Genomic DNA, 6,074 nt, shown 5'->3' with positions numbered 1-6,074 from the left:
TGTCTAATAAAATATGAATAATATTTGAGTTATGTCAAACATAAATCACACATTGACTGAAAAACAACTTAAATATCCATTCACTAAGTAGAGTAAAGTTAACAAGCACTACAACAACAGGGTTGCCAACGTACCTGGCTGGAGTGAGATTTTGATATCATGGGTTTAAATACATATGCGCAAGAAATGACTGCTATCGTGTCAGCAGCGGGACCTTAGCATATATATGCACAGCCCCACCTAGTGTCAGCAGAAAGTATTAAAAATAATGATTACAAAAAAATGCTAAAATTTTTTTTTTTTTAAATAAAATATATTTTAAGATCATGTTTAATCATCTGATTCGTCTGTACATTGCTGTTTTAGTCTGTGTTCTTCTAATTAGTGTCTACAGTGTGTGCCTATTGAGCTGTTTAGAGCCATGTGGGACAAAACCCGATCATACCCTCCCTCTCACTGTCTAAGTGAACGGTGACTGTAAAAACTACACTGCGCATGCTCAGAGTATTGTCCTATTTAATGTGTGTGGCAAAAAAATAATGACCATAGGGGCATAGTGCTGCCATCCCCACCATACATCATCTCACATAATTCAGAGGTAATTGGCTGTAAGTACGTGTGCCGCGAAAAGTGTGAAGAGGAGGAGAGAGACGCGTCCCAAAACCAGGAAGTAAGCTGCGCATGGGTTCCCTCCACAAATAGCAATGAGATTTCTCCATAGGATTTTAGAAAATAGCTCAATATAAGATCTGTGGGAAACGTACCTGTTAGATAAATGCACGTTTTGTTCTCCCGGATAATATCCACATGTCTACCCTACTTTTTTAATTTTCGAATCATAAATCTATCGATTAGATTTATGATAGACTTTTGAAACTACAAGAACATAAGGAGGACTTTTACAAACAAGTAATAGAGATTTTAGTCCTGAAGGATAGGCAAATGGACTTCATCTTCAAGTCAAGGTAAGACCGCAATTTTATTGAAAATGGGATCTTACTAAGAGAGAACAATTCAATATTTAAATGATAAAATTACATTTTTTGGGTATCCTTTTGTTGAACTGTCTGTTTAAAATGAATCGAAGCATCAGACAAAAAAAGNCTTAGACCTACGGATAGACAGAGTCACATGTGTCCTTATTTCGTGTGCGCACCACACGTAGTGTCGTCAGCCTACGTACACTCACTTGACTGAACTGAAAGGTGTCATTTTCCTTTTGAGTCAAACCCGCTGTGTGACGAAGATGGCTCGTCGTAAACTTTTACATCGCGCTTTGTGGTGGTTGTTTTTTGATAAGACTTGATGATCACGGGGTGACTGTGTTACAAATAAGGTTTGACACTTAAAGCGGTCGACAAGTTGATTAAACTTAGTTGAGATTTGGTGATTCATAATGTACAACACACACCGGAGCAGATACTGTCGTCCGATTTAAAAATTTATCGCGTAAATTTTAGACTATTGAGTCACCACGTACGGTCTGGCGCTACCTCCTGTCGGATAATATGACTGAGTCGTAAGTGAACAATTCAATACTAAGAACAAATTTATTCTGAAGAGACAAAGTAAATAAGATGACATATTACAAGACATCAATAACATTCGATTTTTCCGCTAAAGGACTCTCTAAAATTTAGAGCTAGACGAGTTTTGAGTTGGACATTCTGTCCAGGAGTCACCCAGTGGCGAATTGGTTACGTAATGTTATCGTCCTTGTGAGACGACAGCGATGTGGTCGACTTTTCTCAATTGATAACTCTCCGCACGGGGGTGTCGCCCTCTTGAGTCGGTTAGTCCCACAGGTAGAATCCACCGAGAAAAGACCTCGCAGTCGTCTGCTTCTGACTGTTTCTGTAACCTCGGACAACCTCAGTGCTCCCTCCGTTTCTCTCCGTTTCTCCTCCGTTTAGGATGAACTAACTCGGATTCAATAGCGACCACAAATAAAACAAAATAAGTTAATGAGAAACCCAAAAGTCGGGGAGTATGATATTAGTGCACATAGTGGATTAGCTAAATTGGCCGGACGAGAACAGATAGGGTGTACGAGGTGACTCTAGGTGTAGAGCAAAGTCCCCCCCCCGACACCCTTACGGTCAGGGTCGACAAGGATCACGACTGAAGTAGAGACCGATGCGAAGGGGCGTCAGAGACCTAAAGCGAACGAGGAGGGTCGACTCTGGACCTAGTGAGTCAGCGTTGTGTAGGTGGGGGGGTCAGGTTCGACGAGAGGTGTCCGTATAAGGAAGTAGGGTATGTGGGTCTGGGGAGGACCCGTCTTCCTCCACCCGGTGACCAGACGGACGAGAGGGTATGTCACTTTCACTGCCATGGACAAAGAAGGCGAGGGGTGATCCAGGAAGACTACTGGGAAGTTGAACTGTTGGTGCCTCCTTCTGTATATTTGTGTATATTTTGACCTAGATCAAAATATAATATTATTTTCAAAAGCTTTTTTAGTCTGATGCTTTGATTAATTTTAAACAGACAGTTCAACAGAAGGATACCCAAAAAATGCAATTTTATCATTTAAATATTTAATTGTTCTCTCTTAGTAAGATCCCATTTTCAATAAAATTGCGGTCTTACCTTGACTTGAAGATGAAGTCCATTTGCCTATCCTTCTGGACAAAAATCTCTATTACTTTTTTTTAAAAGTCCTCCTTATCTTCTTTTAGTTTCAAAAGTCGAATCATAAATCTAATCGATAGATTTATGATTCGAAAATTATAAAAGTAGGGTAGACATGTCGATATTATCCGGCTGAACAAAACGTGCATTTATCTAACTGGTAAGTTTCCCACAGATCTTTTTTCGAGCTATTTTCAAAAATTCTATGGAGAAATCTCATTGCTTTTTTTTTCTCTCGTCTCCTCTTCACACACCACACTTTTCGCGGCACACGTACTTACAGCCAATCAGTTCTGAATGATGTGAGATGACGTATGGTGGGGATGGCAGCTCAGTGCCCCTATGGTCATTATTTTTTTGCAACACACATTAAATAGGAAAATACTCTGAGCATGCGCAGTATAGTTTTTACAGTCACCGTTCACTTAGACAGTGAGAGGGAGGGGCATGATCGGGTTTTGTCCCACATTGCTCAAAACAGCTCAATAGGCACACACTATAGACACTAATTAGAAGAACACAGACTAAAACAGCAATGTACAGACGAATCAGATGATTAACCAGTTTAGCCCTGAGCCTGTTTTTCAGGTCTCAGGCTCGAAAATGACATTCCCGGAACAAATGACCATATATTCCCTTCTAAAAGGGTTAAATTAATAATCTTTTTTCTCAAAGTAATGATAAGCCTGTGAGTTGGATGTAGAAAAGTCAGAATCAAAATAGATGTTTTTTATTTTAAAGAAAATTCAGATTTAACATAGTAAAAAACTGTAAATTATAATGTCTGTCCAAAAATGATTTTTTACTTATAGTGAAAACTACCCTTGGATGATGGTAAGGTAGACGAAAAGCTTTATGAATCCGAAGTACAACATATAATAAGGGTAAAGGTGGTTTAGTGGAGTCTCTCATCTCGAAGAAAACGATTTTGGAGAGGATTTTTAAAGTTTTATAGTGAACAAAACGTAGTTAGAACNCACTCCCCTTTTAAACTGTATTCTTGTTTTGTCATATAGTATTTCATAACTGTTCATTTATTCTCTCTGGCTGTCCATCTCATAATGTTCACATAGAAACTAGCGTTTCTATGTGAACATTATGAGATGGACAGCCAGAGAGAATAAATGAACAGTTATGAAATACTATATGACAAAACAAGAATACAGTTTAAAAGGGGAGTGATTTGTAAAATATAAGAAAAAGAAAATCTGCTTACAGTTCTGTTTCATATGGGTGTTGAGAGATGTATCCATAGATCTCTTAATTTTACTCTCAAAGTGCACCAGATTGATGCTTTTAACTTCAATATTTAAAAAAAAAATCTTATTTTTTAAATGGAGGATTTTTTAATGCCCTTTTTATCGTCAAACAGCACACAGAGAAATCTAGACTTTAACCTACCTTAGTAATCACAAATGTGTGCTGGTAATACAACAGAAAACGTGAAGAAATTAAATGATTTTACAAAAAGGACCCAGATGTCAGGAGAACAAATATCAGTTTACCATAAATAATCATATGTTAACCTAGTATGAGCTATATGTACCATGTTATACCCATAACAGCATAATGAAGATGCAACATGACAGTGATGGTAAAAGCTGGAAGAGTTCTAAATCCAAGTAAGAGAAGTTTCTATAACTATCAAATTAAGCAAAAAAACTGGGCAAATGCTCTGGCAGCATCATAGATGCTATTATAGATTCAACAGGAAGCAATGTAATTTTACAATCGCCTTAAAAGTGGCCAACCACAGACACACCATCCCAGCCCTAACCTGCAGGAGCCAAAGCCAGAGAAGAAGCTCTGTTGGTGCTTTTAATAAAACACTTATGACTCTGTGTAGTGTGTGTGTTACGTTTGGGGAATCCTGCACCGTCTGCTCTCTGTCACTGGGGAAATGCTCAATGGTCTGAGGATATAATAATAATCAGAAGAAGGAATTAAAATAACTCATCTGGTAACCACAGGAGTGGGAGAGTTTGCTGATTTTGTTCAATCTTTGGTTGAAAGCAAATATTATTCAGGCAGAAGGACAAATTGAAGACATAGGAAAAATAATATCACCATGAATTCGATTAAACAAAAAGAACAAAATAAGTAGGCGACACACACACACACACACACACACACACACACACACACACACACACACACAGACACACAAAAACACAGACACTAACACACAAACAGACATTCACACACAGACACACACACACACACACACACACACACACACACACACACACACAAGGGAAGTGGAAAGGTTTTGTGTGCCTTGCAGGGGGTCTTTCATTCTGCAAATGTAGCTACTGACTGTGTGTGTGGATATCCGTANATAGGAAAAATAATATCACCATGAATTCGATTAAACAAAAAGAACAAAATAAGTAGGCGACACACACACACACACACACACACACACACACACACACACACACACACAAGGGAAGTGGAAAGGTTTTGTGTGCCTTGCAGGGGGTCTTTCATTCTGCAAATGTAGCTACTGACTGTGTGTGTGGATATCCGTAGATATTTAGTGGATATGAAGTCCTTCAGCATGGCCAGCATTCCAAAGTATTATACACACACACACACACACACACACACACACACACACACACACACACACACACACACACACACACACACACACACACACACACACACGTGTGTCTGTCTGTCCCGTGTTCCTCATTAGACCAAATAGGGATTACTATTTGGCTTTGCATTGTTTTGATTGGCCTGTGACTCAGAGGTCAAGGGTCGATCCAAGAATTGCAGGACAAGCTCAGGCCAACAGTGTATCAACAGTATCGCCATGACAACAACCACTAGCAAGCAGAATCTTAAAACAGCCATGTTCTTCAGTGAAACGCTCAGCTCACCCTGAAATCCTCAAGCTAATTTGTTATGAGTGACACCTCTGTGCTGTCAATGCTTAGATTGTTTATCATCCAATAAATCAATCAAATACGTTTATATTTACTTTGACCAACTGAAACTTGTGTTATATTTTTGACCTTTGAAAGTGCACGTTATCACATCTCAATTCCATTTCCTTTGAGTGGCTGTTTTGGAGCTTTCACCAATATCCCATGATTTTCACCTGCAGAGGTTCAGCCCAAGTCCAATCTTGCTCAAATATTCCCCTTACAGTATATACTGTATGTTTAAGGGGAGACATTTTTAATATATAAAAATACAAAAAATGATGTACAATAACTCCTCAGAAATGTGTTTGTAGAGGAAATAAATTATGTTTAACTCTTTGCAAAATCGTTCTCTATCACACACAATCACACATACATACACACACACACACACACACTTATATACACAAACACACACACACACACACACACACACACACACACACACACACACACACACACACAGAGAATGGCATCCTCACACGGCATCATTATTGTTTGTGAGCT

This window comes from Notothenia coriiceps, unplaced genomic scaffold, assembly GCF_000735185.1.
Source record: "Notothenia coriiceps isolate Sejong01 unplaced genomic scaffold, NC01 NC01_scaffold00033693, whole genome shotgun sequence".
Lineage (NCBI taxonomy): Eukaryota > Metazoa > Chordata > Actinopteri > Perciformes > Nototheniidae > Notothenia > Notothenia coriiceps.
The sequence above is the reverse complement of the archived record's forward strand: the minus strand, read 5'-3'. Positions refer to the sequence as shown.